The sequence below is a fragment of the Thermobia domestica genome, chromosome 8, assembly GCF_964235325.1.
Source record: "Thermobia domestica chromosome 8, izTheDome1.hap1.1, whole genome shotgun sequence".
NCBI classification, from domain to species: Eukaryota; Metazoa; Arthropoda; class Insecta; order Zygentoma; family Lepismatidae; genus Thermobia; species Thermobia domestica.
Window position 1 is genome coordinate 124280165 of NC_137461.1, and position 19926 is coordinate 124300090.

Sequence of the window (19926 nt, forward strand, 5' to 3'; positions counted from 1 at the left end):
TCAAGTCAGGAGAGTATGGAGGATGATGCAGCTCATGCTTGGCCAAAAACCGCTTCATTGGCAACGCAATGTGGAGTGGGCGTTGTGGTGCAACAGAAACCTACTTCCATTCTGCCGAAAGCGGGGACGTACTCTGCGAATTCTTTTTCGGAGTCAGGCAAGAACTTCTGCGTAATACTGCCCTGTAACAGTCGTGTCAGGTGGAACAAATTCATGATGAATAAGTCCTTCACTATCGAAGAAAGCGATTAACATGACTTTGACCTTTGATTTTTGAAACCGAAACTTTTTCTGTTTAGGGGAGCTGGGAGATCACCATTCTGCACTCTGTCTCTTGGTTTCAGGGTCGTATTGATAGCATCAAGATTTGTCACCGTTACTATCGAATCCAGGAAAGCAGGGTCAGCGTCAGCATTGTCGATGAGTTCACCACACGTGTCCATTCTGAGTTGCTTTTGTTCGTCTGATAAACACTGCGGAACAAATCTGGAACACACCTTGCGTTTCCCTAGGTCTTGTGTCAGAATTTGGCGAACCATTTCTTTGTCGATGTTCAGTTCACTCGCCAGTATTCGAATAGTCAGTCGCCGATCCGATGTTACAAGCTCGCGAACTTTCTCAATTGTTTCAGGCGTACGTACGGAAATTGGCCTTCCAGTGTGGGCGTCATCTTCAACCCTTTCGCGCCCGTCCCGAAAACGTTCATACCATTCAAATGTGTGGGAACGGGATAATGCTTGCTCACCACACACTTGCTTCAACGTTGCATCGGTTTCTGACGCACTTTTGCCCAGTTTCAAGCAGAATTTTATGTTCACCATTTGCTCCATTTCTGCACTTCCACAACACCACTTCACCACTTCGACAACAACACTACACCAGATATGTTTCCACGTGTCTTTCCCAGCCAAGCTCTTGTTTCCAACTGGCGCGCGCTTCGGGAAGCATGTGCAGATGTACTGCCTTCCGGATACCAGCAGCTCCTCTCTCGGGCGAGTGATCGGTTTTGTACTGTGACGTCAGTCCTGGATATTAATAGCCACACCTTGTAGTATTACTTCTATGAGGGATGGTTATTTACTATAAATACTCAAACAATCGTTGCAATAATGTTTATAAATACTCAAACAGTGTGTGTGTGGAATCTTTGGTTCGATTCCCGCTCAAGTAAGTTAGCGATCAACACCATCGTGTCTGTGAGATTTCTCAGTTGTACTAACGTTTTCTCCCACATTCTAATTCCACCAATTAATCTATCACCATTCACATGCGTTAATCATTCGTCTCTAATAGTTTAACGGTCATAATAGTGGAACAGTAAGCTGAAACATTTCATTTATTTTTTTCACTTTCGTTACTAAGTTGATCTAGTTCTGGGTTGTTCGAATTACGGATGTAATATGTATATTGCATTCTGTACACGAAATTACTTCTAAAGAATTTTGCAATTTTATCTCTCATTACTATAACATGTCTTTTCCACATGTAACAGCATCAGCGATAAGATACTAGGCATACTGAAGACCGTAAAAGTAACTTATACAATAGAATCCTTTACAAACAAATCACTGTTTCACCGACGGATGCTAATGAATGCATACATTAAAAAAACAGATCTTTATCACAGAAATTAGTAGAATAACTGAAACGAATCAGAAAGCAATAAACAAACAGAATATCTTCAAACCTCTTATAACTCTGAACCGTGATGAACTAATACTTGAAATACAACTTTACTAGAACTATTAGATAGTCTTCGATCTTGCTCTTTATTCACTCACGTACCAAATACTTGAAAAATTCCACTGCTATTCTAACACATATATCGAAATCATTCCTATTCTCATACAGAGATTTATTGATCCCAATATTTGCGAAAAATAGTTACACCTTCTATTTTCTTCAATGTTCTTTAAAAATTTAGCCATGAGTCTCTGTTACTACTTTATTAAAACTGAAGAATTCAACCTTTATCATACTACTGTAGGTTTCGAGCAGAAAACTTAGCCATTTAAAAAGGTGTTAAGAGTTTAAACTACGCACAACATAGTCTGAAAAATCTATAGAGATTGTAACGATCCTTAACGATGAACTGATTAATCTTCAATCATAAATAAATCAAGTTTCAATAGTGTAGTTAGGGTCATTTAGGAACATTTCGGCACGTTAAGAAACACTGAAAGTTACTATAATTTTATTCCGCAAAAGCAATAATGCTTGACAGTAATCCTCGCCCTTGCTAGGACACACAAAACCTTCTCCTAAAATATAGTATTTCAAAGTACAAGAACACATAAACGGACGGCTGTGAATTAATAGGTTTTGGAAATCTTGCGGGAGAAATCGACACTTATTATGGGAGATGTCGACACTATAAACAATGAAAACATTCACATCTTCGGAGTACAAGAAACATAAAACGCAATAAGATAGTAGATCTGAGGTTGCTACTATCTATGTGTGGTTTATTTGCAAACTGTGCTGCGATTCATTACAATCTGAATTGAAATACAAGAGGAACACTGAAAGAATGTAAGCTCGTTAAACACGAACCCTGTTTTACAATTGTTTTCCAACATATTGCTTTCAGTATTTGTTGCTCATAGTAATCAATAATCGAAAATCACAATTTAACACAATCATTTTCGGAATCCATATGCGAACAATGCAACACAGGCTAATTTCTTCCAAGTGAAACTGACTTTCTCATAGTCTTCTTTCACAACATTTTGCCAAGGTTCCTACGAACAAAGTTCCTATAAGATAAGTTGAAATTGTTTTTCAAACTTCTGGAAGAAAGATAAATAAGGATTGACATTTTTGAGTACTGTGTAGTGGGAGACAACATTTCTATTCCAGCATTAGAGGTTTTCTTTAATACATCAGGGTCTCATCTAAAAACAAAATGTACTTTACCATTAGGCTTATACTGGACTGAATGACTCAGAATCTGAGAAAGCGTGTTTGTTACGTAACCTAGATCTATGATTTATACACTAAAATGAACCAGACAGCAGTCCGTTTGTCTGATGACTTGCCTTATAATAAAGTAACTACATATCGAAATCTCCCTACAATCACTGTTGATTTATCCTCTAAATGCATTGATTAACTTTTTTAGGATTTTTGGTAACTTTTGTTGTCATGGCGTAGTATCGTTTTTGACCGCTTATTTAGGTTCTATAACAGGTATTTAAGCCAAGGTTTTTACTAGTCAAGTCAAGGATGGACCAGGAACACCCCAGATGCGTTTTAGAGCCGGATGGTCAACTTGGCGGCGTCAAGTGGGGGCGGAGAGCGTGACTTTTTATTTTTTCTTCAATTTCAAAAATTCTTCACACCTTTAGTTTTAAAGATATCAGATTGGAACTTTGCATACATATTGTATGTACTTTCGGATATTTCTCAAATTTCTCTGAGATCCCTACGTGAAACCGTGTCCGGACACGAGGGGCGCAAGTGTTCCGAGGGATTGATTTTCTCAGAAAAATTTTCGGATTTTCCCGATTTTTCCGATTCAGGTAGATGATACGTACATGTGAGTGATATCGTTGAAAAGGGCTTGTTATACTAAAGAAAATAATGTTTGAGCCATGACTCTAGGCCAAATGGTAATAACGCAGTAAATGTTTATAATATATATATATATATATATATATATTATATATATATATATATATATATATATATATATATATATATATATATATATATATATATATATATGTGTGTGTGTGTGTGTGTGTGTGTGTGTGTGTGTGTGTGTATAGAGGGAGCCTAAATTCAGATTTTCAACAATTTTTTCCGCCCACTGTTTTCAAGATACAAGATTAAAATTTTGCACACGTATTATGTACATGAAAACGTAGTTTTGGAAAAAAAAAAAAAAACAGATCTATACGTTAACCCAGGGCTAGGCCAGAGCAGCAAAATATTTTGGATGGATTTTCAAAAATACTGCCGGGTTTTTCCCTAATTTTCCGATTCAAGTGTACGATACGGACATGTAATTGATATCGTTGAAAATAGTTTATTATACTGAAGAAAATGGCGTTTGAACCATGACTCTAGGTCAAATACAAATGATGCAGTGCATTTTTTAAGTATATATATTAGGTCACTTTCAGACTTTCAAAAATTTCTCTCGACTTCAGTTTTCAAGATTCAAGAACGAAATTTTACATAACTATTTTGTATATAACAACGCATTTTTTTAAAAATTCAGATCCCTACGTAAACCCAGGCCCGGCTCAGAGGGGCACAAAAATTTCGATTTTTTTTCGAAAAATCTCGTGTTTTTTAAAATTTTCTTGTTCCTGGTGTATAATACGGAAAAGAAAGTGGTGTCATTGGAATGTGTGGTCTATCCTTTAAAAGAAAATGAGGTATGAACCATGATCCAACGATAAGCAGTAGCTGTTTGAGTGGAAGTCTAAAATTTACCTCAAAAAGTGGAAATCGTAAAAAGGTTAACAAAAGCTGGCACGAGTTGTCACTTACTCAATTACACATACATTCATACAGAGGGTTATATTCTATCATAATATCAATTCTTTGCCTCTTTTCATCAACACATATTAACGCTATACCTTATTTTTGACTTACTGAAACTTGTAACATGGATATTGTTTCTTAAATAAAACCTTACGTACCTATTTTGGAGGCTTCTGCTTCTGTTGCAACAGGCAAAATTAACTTCTTTGCATATGCAACTTGTTACTGAGAACCGATTCATATCAAGGAGATAGAATACTTGACATCAAGACAAGTCGAACTCACAAATTACTATCTATGACAAGAGAAGAATTATGCACAAGATCTGAAGACAACATCATGACGAAATAATATATTTACCCATTTTTCTTCATGGTACTCTTTTCAGACATGATGTGCAGATGTCAATGGTCATATAATAGGTCAAGTTAACTCTTATTTCACTGACAATTGTCGTCTTTCCAGTTGAGGTGGACATAACAATTTTTATATTCTGACGTTCCAAAAACACAGTGGAGCACGTTTGCACTGAGAACCCTCTGTCTTCCATCGCATACACCGTCAGTGTACCATTGATGCATAACGATCAACATACATAGTCACAAGAGGCAATCCTGTAGAGGAAACACTTGGCCTCGGGTACCCTTACCACATGATCACTCTCGATGCCACTTGATTGCAGAATAGGCTCTCACTGGTGTCGTCCTTGCATTGTAGATAAAAGACTGTGATCCAGACACGACGAATTCGTAAGCACAGCTACACCCGTTGTTTTGTGCGATGACATTCAAAAGTACTAGCAGCATTTCTTCTATAGATACAACAATCAAAATGCCTTCTTAGTGGTCAATCTATTGAAATTTTCAAACTAAGGTAAACATACTTTCAATTTACATTTTGATTTGTGATGCTAATCCTGTTGAAGTATAACTATGGTGTAATTTGTATGTGGTTCCTCGATCGTATCATGTGGAATATTGACAGTGAATATACCGTGTATATATATATATATATATAGCCAAATACTGGGTTGGGAAGGAGTATTTGCTTACTATTATCTCTTACGGAACATTTTTCATAGTAATACCTCTATATTATTTCAGTTAAAATAATAGGAAAACACCCCTCACAAAGAGTAAAAATGCAGATGAAATTACATTAAATTATATAGTAAATTATTTTGCCTTGAAATGTGTGACTAATGGCTTATTCACTCTGAAAGCCATTCCCGAATATAGCATACATGAATATGATTTAGTTTTGAATGTTTGGATATTACTAGAAGTTAAATAGTTATATTGGTTAATTACTATACGTTTTCTTATATTAATGTCTGTTTTGTCATTTTAATCTTGACTAAGAATGGAATGTCAAGTTGTAAACATGGATAAATTTGTAGTTGATTCAATTTATTGTTTGAGATATGCTTACATCAGTATGCGCTGTAGCAAAGATCAATCACTACAGTTGCAAAGAAAAGGGAAGTACAGACATTTTGTTGAGTCTATTTGTGGTTATTGGGAATGAATATAGCTTTTATTCACCATTATACGTATAATATAAGCAAATTCTGTGTTAGAATTTGCGCTTATATAAAAAGTAAAATTCTTACAAATATTCAGGGTATCTATGTTTCGATTATTCTCTACGTTCTTGCAACTCAACGTAACTCTATCTATCTATTTACGCATACACATACACACACACATATATATATATATATATGAACACAAACACACAGGCCTATACACATGATACCACACTGAGATGAAAATCATATTAGGTATTGCGCAACATCGTTATTTTCTGTTGTCTTTTAATTTCTGAAACGTTTGAACAAAATTTTAAAAGTAGTTATTTTTTTTTTCTTAAAAAAAGAAAAAGAATATTTCATTAGTTGACGCAAACATCGAACATCGGATGTGAAAACTTCTAACTCCTATCCTTCGTAGGTGGAATTTTCGTTGAGTGATTCAGCGAAGCAGGAGCAGAAACCAGCAAGCAAGCTCAGGTTTAAGCTAAAGGATATTTTTTTCTTGGTGCCCTACTGGGTTTTCTGAATACAGGGTTTAGTTAATTTATTACACAAACTTTCCCCCCATCCTCTCATTTCCAATGGATGTTTGAAAACAATGTAGACTATGAGAGATTAGCTGAGAGAGAGAGAGAGAGAGAGAGATGCAGAGCTAGAAAGAAAGGAAGAAAAAAAGGAAGGATAGCATTGGAGGGTAGTAGGGGTAATGCAATGCAGATTTTGCCTCTGGCGCGAAAGTAGTTCGTCTTTGGTTCGATAACCTCCGACGAGGTGGGGGCGAAAGACGAGAAAGAAGTTTACGGTACGTGAAAAGAGGAGAGAGAGAATGAGATTTCGTATAATAATGCTTCGGGCGGTACTATCACTCCAGAATTCAATAGCGCAAAAGTAATTAACTTTGATAAATGATTTCAGTACGTGTCAATTCTATATATAAGCACTTAAATACATACACAATGTAGAGCGTTGGAGTAAACTATGTTTTTTTGTGTGTGCCAAATATACAGTATATATGTATTTGTGTGTGTGTGTGTGTCTTTTATGAGCATGAGAATTTGATGCAATATCATATAGAGCCTTGGGAACTAGAATGGTGTTACTGGGTAGACAGAGAGAGAGAGAAAGTGGTAATATTTGGAAGATGAGGTGTGCTGTGATAATCTATTCAGTTACCGCAGTATTAGTTTAATCAGCTGCCATAATTAACTCATACACAATAATAATCAAGCTAAGCTGTCATGATTCTGTCGGAAGCTGTTTTAGATGTTCCCATAATATGCGTTTAGATCAGTTTCTTGGGAGAATATACGCTACATAAAATCATGGTTGCTACTCTCTCTCTCTCTCTCTCTCTCTCGCTCTCGCTCTCGCTCTCGCTCTCGCTCTCGCTCTCTTCTTACTAAATAACGCAAAATAACGCTATTTTAGTAGAGCAGAAGTAGTTTGTGGTTTTGTAGGGTGAAGTGGCATAAGAGCATTGTTTGGTTAAATATTAAAAATTTACAACCAGGTTTTTCAAATAAAGAAATGATATTGCAAATAAATATAAGAAAAATGAGTATTACTAAGGTATTTAAAATGAAAACACCTTTATATGCAAAACATTAGTATTATTTGTAACATGAATCAGTATATTTTGTATGCATATTATTAGGTATAAAAATATATATTTGTGATAGGTATTCAAACAAAAATATTTTTTATTTCTTATTATTAAAAACAATAATAATTTATTGAGGATCTTCAAAGAAAAATCTCTAACATGTACAATACTTCAACATATCATGATTAATATTTTTGGATCAAAAAATCCATTGTATTTCAGGCCAAAATTTTCTTTTAGGCCGGAGAACTACATATAGTGCAGCCAAACTCAAACTGTCACTGAAGTTAGTATGATGTGCTTATTTCTTTAAAATTACGAAAACTCAATTTAGGGGCCTTTCGGAAATGTTGTGGCCCCCTGATCTAAAAATACATCAAGAGATCCAATATATTTCAGTCAAAAATTTTCTTGCAGGCCTTATATCTAAAGAACTACATTTAATATAGCCAAACCAAACTGCCACTTAACTCAGTATGATGTGCTTTTCCGTATAAAGTACAAAAACTCGATTTAGGGCCCGTGGAAAATTTTGAGGCTCCTGATCCAAAAACTAATTATTGGCCAAGATCGGAATCTTTTGATGCATTTTTAAGATCATACCTAAAATTCGTGGCTAAGATCGCAATCTTTCAACCTAAAATACTTGTTTCTATCTTCCAAAGTAAATTATTCTTAAATTCGTACTGTGAGAAAACAGCAAGCGCCTCAGATCATCTTTCTATTGGTCACGCTGGTTATAAAAATAAACATATACGATAATAGATGCCCCTACCTGCGTTATTGTTTGTCTGCCTCCAAATGACTGGGTATTATAATTTCTTTACTCGACCATTTTGCTTCATACTTATGGTTTTGTATTAGTTGAAAACTTTTATAAGAACTTCTTAATTTTCTTTAAACTGTAAGTTTTTTGTCTTTAATAGTAGTAAATGTACATATTAAAAAAATCATTCGGATGTTACACTCTTCAGACAACTTGCCGATTTAAAATTACCAGATTATTAACTTACATTCTTCAAACCGAAAATATATAGATGATTTATCACATTTTATAAGACCGTTTAATTATTAACAAGTCATCTTTCAATATAAAATAGTTTTAATATATATAAAAACAAGATAAATTTTATTTATTGAAGATGTTCCAACATAAACATATTTAAATGATACAATATTTTTTTATTGATGGTTAGGATGTGATTGACAAACTTCAAAGTTTTAATTGTTCGACTGTAAGGAGAAACGTCCCAGGGAATAATGAATGTAATAATTGCATTTCGCTGACGCAAAATAGTACTCACTCAATTAAGCTGAAATTTAATACACAGAAGCAGATTAGAAATCCAGGTCTAAAAGGCCGCTACAGAATAGAGTTTATGGTGTGGTTAATAAATTGCAAATATATATATATATATATATATATATATATATATATATATATATATATATATATATATATATATATATATATATATATATATATATATATATATATATATATATATATATATATAATGTATATATCATATATAAGTGTGTGTGTGTTGTTTATGCACCAGCATAACTGAACACCTGAAGCAATTTCTAAACTTCGTAAACGCGTGACTTACAATTCGGAAACAAATACATTGGGGTGATACTCCTAGCACCCCTAGATGATTGGGAAGGGAGTGATATGTAATACAATCTAAACATTATCGATATTAGTGTCAAATTTAGAGTTTTCAAAGACGCTCAGATAAATAGTGATACTCCCAATACAATTTAAACTCAAGTTCAGTCGAATCAATATGAGTTTGAGATCCGATGAAAAATGAGATGGCCAATATATGTGTCATAAGAATTTCATTCAGAACTCCAAAATGTTCAAACGTTACGAGAATTTCTACTACACATTCACAAATATTATTGGTGAGTTGAGCTGTTCCGTCTCCAGACTCGAGGTATAAGTAAGTTAATCCCCGGACTCTAAGCAGAGCATTAGAAAAACAGCAAGTACGGTACTAGTTCCACGTCAACTGGCGGAGGAGGCAATGTTTATAATTCATACTCTCCAGTCAACTCTCCACATTGAAAAACTGTCCAAACAACTACAATTGCAATATAGTAACTTGATAGTGAGCTCAGGTTCGTAAATGAAGAGACGAATAAACAGACTTGATGCGTGACTGGCTTCTACAACAATAGTAGAGTATATATTCAATTCCAATATCCTTGTGGGCACGTTGATGTGACTTCTTTCCATTTGCTCGAATTGATTACCGTTGGCATATTCACTGTGAATTGTATTGTTGACCGTTATGTTAACATGTTACAAGCGACAGTCTAAGTCAATCTTCATGCTTTATATTCGTGTGCAATTCACAAATATCAGTAATATGTAGTTCAAGTAAAACAGCAATAGGTCGAAGGTGTCTTTTGCATTCTTATAAAACTACAAACATAGGTACATAGGTATTAGAAATAACAAGTAGGAAATTGAAAACAGAAATTTACAGATTATAACAAGTCTCTCCTTAAAAATTCACAAGTATCAGTAATATTTGAGGTAAAATTTTAGTAGGACAAAACGATCATTTACAATTATATAAAGGACACACATAGGTAGAGGAAATAACCAGGAAAAAATTCAAAATAGAAGTTCACAGAGATTCTTACGTTATATATGCAGTTAAAGAGTACAGTGACAATTGGAGAAATTACATTGCTGTTTCAAACAGGAGGATATAATGCTTCGACTTAAATCAATTTGAAGTTTGAGGATTCGGGTTATAAGGGTGTGTACTAAGATCTATGGCGTACTTCCTTGGAATTTCAGGCAACAAACAGCAGTATTTCTTGTAGGCATGAAATGGAATTGGTAAGCAGAATTCTTTGATAAATGGTAACAGTTCGTTAGTTAGGTACAGATAAAACTTACGTTCTGTAGAAAGCTACCTTGACCATATCTGTTTCGGCTACCCTGGCTTCCAGACGTCTGCAAGTCTCGATGATATTTCCTCAACTAGCTAATAAGTGTATCTCCCAGGAATCAAACTAAATCTCCTCAGAACCTCAAAAATAGTGTCGGAATCTTGCCTCCCAATCCAGCTTAGTTAATTCGATAAACAATGGTTCTGTCAGGTCCTAGGCTCTGCAGACAAAGCCCAGTCTGCAAGTAGATGAGGGTATTTAAAGGATCAATTTAGGCTCTATGGATAGCTTGTTTCGTCAAAAAATGGCCAGAGCGTGAATGTAAAGTAGGTGAGCGAGGTGAAGTTATGGGTAGTCTCTCAGTTTATTCGTGATTATAACACTGTATTATACAAAGTTACATAGAAGAGAAAAAAGATTAATCAGCATAAAACATAATAGTTGCCTGTAGCTCTCAAACGAAGGAAAGTCCGTTGTTCACTTCAATTTTTAGTACACAGGGGAAAATAATTAAAAATGGTTTAGATTTCTGCCTTTTTCAATTCCGATCAATAACTAATCAATAGACAAAGATAGTTCACAATTAATAAATAATACTCACAGTAAATAACAAAACAAAAAATACACTTGTTCCATGTCACAGTTTGCTGGAAATCGATTATTGCCAATACATGGTAGCTAATCAATATTCCATCAGTCCATGAATGAGAGTCACAGATTCACATTTATTTACACAGTACAGTTAGATGAAAATTGACTCAATGAGAGGGACAAATTTCTTTACAAAGTGTTAACACTCTCAAACAATATCAGACACTATCACAGAGAAACCACATGAAATATTACTATTAAATTGGACTTCATTCCTCTCTCATTTTTACTCGATATTTCGAAAATCTCAGCTAATAAATATTAAAGAGGAAAAGAGACTATTAAAAGAAATACAGCTATGAGTTTTTTATTACCTATTAGTAAGTATATAAAATTCGTTCGCATGTTTATAGAGGTGGGGCGTTTCTTCAATATATATATCAATACTGGTCTATTTGAAAAGTGATTAAAAAAGAAGAAATCATTAATTCGATTTCTTTCAACAAATTTCTCTATTTTTATTTCTTGGTATATTATTCTTTTTTTCTGCTTCTCATGGCTTTCAATGAGGTCGAAAGGATTGGCAAAGGAGAGAGAGTGAACTCTGTTCGCTTCTTCAGCAGTAAATAGAGATATTTTCGTGGTTTATTTGATTCCGGTTTATAGCTTACATTTTCTGAGATTTTTTTTTCCCTCTTCTCCCAACCGTTCTCTCTTGATTCGCTGAATTTGCTTGCTGTATAAGAGATAAAGACGGTTTGAAGTAATCCATGCACGCAAATAGCTAATACGATCTGAGAGATTCTTCTCCCCCTTTTTTTTTGGTTCATTTTTTTCTTTAAGCTTCTGCGTTCTTTCCCTTCCCCAATATATACCCTCATTTCTCTCTCTCTCTCTCTCTCTGTTGCCAGTTATATAACTGAACTCTGAACCTTTACTCGGTAACCTATAATATAACCAAGCATGTTGGATGGGAGAAAATAAGTAAAGTTGTTTGAATGGTAGTTTTTGGGGAACAGTAGTGGAATTGGAGACGGAGGCAAGTTGGAGTAATAGGGTGGGTGGGGTTAGAGATAGCATTTATGAGGGGGAAAACTAGGATGGAGAAGGGCAGCAAAAAAGAGCGAAATTATACGGCTGTTCAAAATTGGGGAATTGGGATAGCAGTACGTTGGTTGGAATTTCCATACTGTTTCAGACCATTGCATGAGGTTAGGTTGCCTCAAGTTTTCCGGAGCGAGTATATCTATAGAAATGAGTTTTTCTCTACTACTTGAATGTATGTGTATGAGTGAGCGAGGGAGAAACTGAATGGTTGAAGTAAGACGAGAATAATGGTCAGAACCAAACCCAGAGAGTGAAGACGAAAAAGTAAAGTTTCATTTTTATTACTCTTTTTTTCTTCTTACTCTTCACAAATTCCATATAAAAAAATGACTTCTTGGCATTGGGCCATACTGAACAGGTGTTGCCAGGTGTAGTGAAGCAATCCTGGTTCAAACATTTGTTGCAATCAGTTTCTTTTTCTTCTTTTCCACACACAAAGATTCAACCATTTCTCCCACACACCTTCTGGTGTTGCCCTTACAAAAGAAATCACAATTATTTTTTTTTTTTTTTACGTAGAAAATTATTCATTCATAAAATATTAGCATATCGCATTGTATACATCTGTGCGAAATCAAACCTTGATCACTTGCAATTCTGAGTTTTCATTTTGAATATTTGTATTGAAACTCAAAATTAAATCTACACAAAATATATGCTTAAATTCTCCCGTGAACATTTATTCTTTATCTGTATCTGTCAGTACTCTGTATTCTATTCAATATTTATCCACAATTATACTAATCATTTCGTGTCTCCTCAAACCATATCTCTAATCTATATCTTCATAATCTTGTCATAATCTATATCTTGTTTATTTTCAGATGGTATAACCTTCTCTCTCAATTAAACATGTATGTGCCTCATTTATAAGCATTTGGAGCCTCGTTCAAATATCTAACAATTTGTATATGTCAAATATGTTTACATTGGCTTTAACTGTTCTCTTCTTAAAATATATCACAGATATAAGACAATTGAAAGTAAGACCTTCAGATAGGAAACTAAATTACAAATTTTAGAAATCAACTGATTGATTTATATGTAAAGGTACTGTATTATTTTTACAAATGATAATCATAACTGTAAAGTTCTGGTTATATTGGTTTCTTTTCCCATGATTATTAAGGCTAATCTGACATTCTAAAATAAATTTATTTTATAAACGCAACGTGTTTAGTTTCTGATTGAATACTCTCTTAAATGACCTCTCACTAACGACTAAATTTCCTAACAAATATGTATGTAAAAACATTTTCCTGATATATTCCATATTATAAAAGAATATACAATATTTAACATTTATAATATACAATACTAACTTAATATTCCATTTATTTCTTCTTAAGGAGCATGAGGCTCAATGGTAGAGCACTTATCTGTGGTGCGTAAGACCCCTGGTTCGATCCTCGTGCCGTGTCCGTGGGTTTTCTAGGAATACTTCAATTTCCTCTCACTTTCTCATTCCACCAACTCTTCCATCATCATTCACTTACCTTAACTATCCTAAAGGGCCTTAGCCTAAAGGGCATAATTGTTGGACGTTAAACTGAAAGATTTCATCTTTAAAAAAAAATCTTCTTGTTCGATATTTATATACAAAAAAATATATTGTGTTATAATAATAGACAAGACAAAATAACTTTTAATACTGATCTATCATCGTATGCTTACGTGTTAAAACCTATTCGTTCAGAAAGCTACACTACTACTGATGTTGTAATAGTTCTACACAACCCGATATACCACAGTGCTGCTACCGTCTGTGATTCCGTGGACAGAGACCTTGCTTCTATTAAACTAACTGCATAGTATCCATTGATTCTTAAGCGCAGAAAAGGCTTAAGAATCACTTTGCTTTGATAAGATTAACTGGAAAGACTACGGAGCATTAGTATACGGGGTACCTCAAAAGACGGGGCCAAGTATACGGGGCCAAGACCAATTCTGTTATGAGTGAATGGAATGGAAAGATTGGGTTGTTGGATATAGGCGGTTTTCAATTTCAAATGGTGAAAATTTCTCCAATCGTACCAGCCGTTTGAGCTCCACACTACAAAGGCACTCTATATTAAATGAATTTAAAAAAATCGTTGCCAGTTCAGTAAACTGTTTCCTTGGATCCTCACCATAGCAATAACACAGTATTATTGGAAAACTAATTGGAAGTATTGTAGTGTTCCTCACCTTACAATGTGCACGTTTCCAGTGTCACTTTCGTGTGCTCTTATGTTTACCTGCTGAACGGTTAATCGTAGCTCCGATAATTATGGCTCTACCTAGGTACTGTATGTTGATTCCAAAATGATAAAACAACGAAATAAGTGATAAAATTTTTTATTAATTAGCAGCACTGTCGAATAACAATGATAATAAAATGTAGTGTACGCATTTTATAGCATTAAATCTTTAGTATTATTTGATGTCTTTTAATTTGTAAATTGTAAGAAAAAGTCAGAAATGATAGCTTGGAGCATTGTTTCGTTTTCTATTACAATAAACCATCTAACACTTTATTTGAGTTACTTGAGAGTTCGTCATATTAGACTTTTATGTTTATTTCAATACCATTTATAGTTTATGAATAATCAAACTTTTGTTCTTCCTTTGTTCCAAATTTCTGTCACGTTCAATTCTAACTTATTTCTTAAGTTTTTAGTTCATAAGATTTTAAACGTTTCAACCATTGACATAGTTTCGATTTGCGATTTCCACACTTGTAAGCTGCGAAATGGATTTTTCTTTTGTTTTTAATTATTCTTTGATCGTTCTTATTATTATTATTATTATTATTATTATTATTATTACTGAATAATACAAGTAATAATTTGAAAATAATATTTGAAATGGGCAGAGCGAAATATCTAGTTTCATGCACGGCCAGATTTAGGGGGGTACAAAGTTACACGTGCACCCCCTCCCCTTGGTTGTAAATAAATACTATTAAAAATGAGAAACTAGCAATGAAAATAGCAATGCAACACTTTCTGCCATCATGTTTCCGTTTGGGGGTTAAACTATTGCTTTTACAAAGCTCTGCTTTGTTTTAAGTTGATTTTCGAAAGGTTGAAGGAAAAGGATTCACCAAGCAAAACAATATAGCATTTATCAAGTAGGGGAGAAAACAGAAGCCAGTAGGAGATATTTTTTTCCCTGCATAACACTTGCGACCCTCTTTAAAATACTTTCCTCAGCTGTATGCATCAGTGTTGTCATGGGTAAAGAACATTATCACATATCACTTTGAAGAATTTCAGTATGATTGGTTATTTTGGTAGTTATTGGTGCACCCCTCAGACAATCCTGGATCCGGCCCTGATTTCATGTATTCGTAAGAGTGACATCCCCGGAACTGTTCTTTCTGTTAAGTGGACTTATGATTTTCCCGTTCACATACCACATTGTTTCCAATATACCTATACGAGATTAAAATCCGAATAAAAGTAATATTTTCGGTACTCGTGATGAGAGACTTTAAATTGAATGTTTATTAGCTCTTTAGTTAAAGCGTATTATATCTGAGCTCTCCTCGCTGGTAGAGTGGGTAGCGCGTACGCCATGATCACATGTTCGATACCCGATGGGAGAACATTAAAAATCTGAAAGCATTATGGTGATTAAGGCCACTAAACTTTAACAATCATCACCTGAGTCCTTTAAAGAATAACGTCCTAGAGTATTAGAAATAGATAAAACAATGATCAGACTACCCTCATACGAAAGTAGTTCCCATGGGATCTTGAACATAATTATTTACTATAATGATATGCTAGGAATATATACGGAGTGACGCACGAAAAACCCGCCCGGCAGGCCACCAGTATATACAAAAGTATATACAAAACACAAAGGTTTGGTTAGTGAAATTCATTTACTTTACTAACTTACTTACTTTCTTTGCTGAAGTGATCTTGTGATTTTGTCTTTTATAGCAAATGCTGAAAATGACCGTCTTGTGTTTCAATGCATTTCTGTGCGCACGCAAACTTGTTATTATACACTTTGCGCAACTCTGCCTCAAATTAATTGCTAAAATCTCATTACGAATATTGTCCTTCAAATCTTCTAATTTTTTTAGATTATTTGTGTACACTTTTCGCTTTAGATTACCCCACAGATAAAAGTCACAAGTGGTCAGATCCAGCGAACGCGGCGACCACAATCCTTTGCTGACAATCCCTTCTTTTGTGAATCTTTCATGAATTCATGGTAGTGACTCGCGTGAAATGTGACAGATTGTCCCATCCTGTTGAAAGAAGGCATAGGAACGTTCATGGGGCGTCAACTGCCCTTAAAATTCCTCAAATATTCGCATATATACATCACTGTTTACTGTTGTTTCAAAAAATATGGGACCCACAATCCGACTTGCTGACACAGCACACCAGGCTAATATTTTCTGATCGTTAAAAGATTTCTCATAAGTCTTATGGGGATTGGTTGTTGACCAGTATCTGCTGTTTTGAGTGTTTACATGTCCTATCAGATGGAACCAGGCTTCATCACTCATAAAATACAGCATTGGGTTGAACATTCCATTATGAACTATTTCAAGTAACCATATGCAGTAACTCACACGTTTTTGCTTATCTCCCTCTTTCAGTTCTTGGACACATGTTACTTTGTACGGCTTCATCCGTAGATTTTTTAAGACACGTTGACAAAACCTACGCAAAATGTTCACTTGTTGTGACAATTTCCGTGTCTACTTCTTTGGACTCTGGATCGATCTTGTTTGAATATCTGCGATCATAGCAGGTGTTCGAACAGACGGAGCTCGATTCTTTTTTTGGTTCCACACAGCACCTATAGTACGCCACTTCTTCACCAAATCATGTATACCACTCTTTGCCTTTACGGAAACGCCAGGAAACTTCGGAATTCGCAGATTTACATCACATGTCAAATTCTTTTTATTTGTTTAGATTTCATAGAAATTTGTCATTTGTAGTATGGCGTGTTTGGCTCTTGTTCGCATCCTTCCTCTCTTCGATCTTTTCTAAATCTATATTTTTTCTCGCATTTTCCCAGTTACTACGATTACACCATTCAACTTCACTTAGATTTTATCTATGATGTCATTGACGAATTATAAAGAATTCCTTTTGTAAACATTATCTTTTAAGAGGGTGTATACTCTCTCTGTCTATCATTCATTCCTAGTTGTTTCAAACTTTACTTCATTTCGTATTTTCTTTAAATGGATTAAATTGCATTTTAAATATACCATTTATTACAAATATCTATATTCTATCTTTTTGTACTAATATAGAAAATAATTTGATGTAGTTTGGTATGGGGAGTCAAGGAAACTTTAGAGGAGCCAGGCTCTCCTTGATTTCAAGCGTGCTTCTTCCACTTTTCCTTGCTATATGCCTTTTAATCAAAATAATATGATGAAAACCCAGTTCGAAAAAAATGAAATATTTGAATACGAATGATCAAGACAAGTAAATGATTATGATGATGATGATGATGATGATGATGATGGAAGAGTTGGTGTAATGAGAATGTGGAAGGAAACGGTAATACTCCGAGAAAACGCATAAACATGATGTCCACATAAACCTACTTGGTCAGGGATCGAGCTAAGAACCCCTTGCGACTGAGGTAAGTGCTCTACTGCTGAGATATCATCCCCCAAAACCCAGTTCGAGGTAGGTTGTAACATGTTCAAAAGTTAATGTCAATCAGCTCAGCCTTCATCCGTAATGCGATCACAAAGAAGATTGAACTAATTTTTATTTGTATAGATGAGAAAAAAATAAAGTGAAATAGAACATTTAATTTTTTTCTTTTAAATTTATCGGTGCATAATCTTTGTCTAAATATTCATTAACTGTTCTGGTCAATTATTATGAATAAGCCTAACAAAAAATATTTGCAGCCAAAAATAATAAAAATTACATCAACCAGAATTAACCGCTGTAGAGAGCAAATAATTGTAACGGATAAGTTTGAAATTCTTGCATGTTATATGATGGTGGTGGTAGTAGTAGTAATAGGGAACTGGAACAGCAGATGGAGAAAATTTTATTTATAAACCGTTACGTACAGAAATCAAAGTTATCTGTCGAGTTGAGTTTGAGGACTGAAGTGTATGATTTGATTGTATTTCCCCACTTGTTATCATCTGTTGTATTTCCATTCTGCTTTCGGCACTGCTTTAGAATCCTATTTGCATTTTAATGGAATCAAAACACATTAAGCGAGCATACACTTTGGAAACTATTTAGAAAAAAAATAACAGCAATATTCTGTCTATTTCTATATTACGACAAGAGAAGAACATGCAGGTGAAATAGTGGCCAGTTTGGGCGCTAGATTACGTATTTCTTTCTAAATAGTAGATTAGCATATTTTAACATACAGCGTGGGTTACATAAATACTGTCATGTAAAATTACCTATAAAGTTCTTGGTGTTATAGTTTGCTAATGCTGTGAGTAGTTAGATACTGTACATTTAATTCCATGTTCCACAGAATTCAAGACGAACTTATGCGAGATATATTATCATTTTGTTAATTTATCTTTCATTAACATATTTCCTATTGATGGCCTATTCTACACACTGTAGGTTAGTTCTAACTTCTAGATAAAATACTATCTCAATAGGCAAAACTCTCGATCAGTACTCCTACAAGGTTGCTATCTTCATTTTGTCTTATATTGCTCTTATATAAACTGTTATAATGATTTTATTAATCGCAATTCACCACACTGTTACCTTAGCATCTAACATGATATACGATACCCTAAACACGTCTTTATGCTGTAAACTTCTCTCTGTTTTGGGGGTAAGTAGAGCTTTGGTAGAGTATATTATAGTTAAAAATCATCTCTCACTACCGGTTTTATTATAAAAATCCTCTATAAACAGTACTCTACAAGAATAGTACAATAATGTAATTTCTCTAATACAAGCTAGAAAAAAGTGACCCAAGACCGATCAGCCCAGGGCAGGATCTCAAAAAAGCTCCGCAGCAAGCTATGTGGAGTCGATTAGGAATCATCAATGCTCCGAAGTAAGAAGAGAGAGGGGGCGGGGGAGTTGAAAAGCCACGGAACTCCGAAGCAAGTTATGTGACTGAGTTCATTCATTTTGAGTTTAACGTTCCGGTCAGCAGTGAGGTTATATGAGACGTGAACCTACTGATTAACGTGGAAGCCGAACCACATGAGCTTCCGCCGGGAATCGAACCCGGGTCTCCCACGCCAAAGGCACCTCTTAGCCATGAAGGAACTCAATTATGTGACTGAGCTTAGGAATTCCCACAGAGCTCCGAAACAAGCTAAGCAGCAGGAGAGGAAAAACCCTAGAGCTCAGAAGCAAACTAGAGGTTTGGGTTGAGTATCTTCTAGAGCTCCAAACAAGCTAAAGGAACAATTGACCAGCCAAGACTGATAGCTGTCCATGGAGTCCTCTTGGTTATATAAGCGCTCCACGTGAGGTGATAGCGCTGATGTTCCGCCGTCGTCATGTGACTGGTGGTGTTGCTGTTGTCTCCGACGTCTTCACTCGTAGTATTCCATAGTAAAGTGCACGCAGCAGTTGTTTATAAATAGGAGCACGTGTAGAATGTTTGTAAACACAAGCACATGGCACATTGCAATACATTAAATATCCAGGTTGCCAACATCTAACAAGGTAAACAAAACCTTATTTCCCTTGACAACTGA

General features: G+C 34.8%; 1 protein-coding gene and 1 pseudogene across 2 annotated transcripts in view; both read right to left on the reverse strand.

Moving 5' to 3' along the window:
• The window catches only part of LOC145693195 (neuroligin-4, X-linked-like), a 625290-nt gene that overhangs the window by 538179 nt on the left and 67185 nt on the right, over positions 1–19926 (reverse strand). The gene's annotated exons all lie outside the window — the stretch shown is intronic.
• On the reverse strand, positions 249–830 carry LOC145692288 (protein GVQW3 pseudogene; annotated as a pseudogene).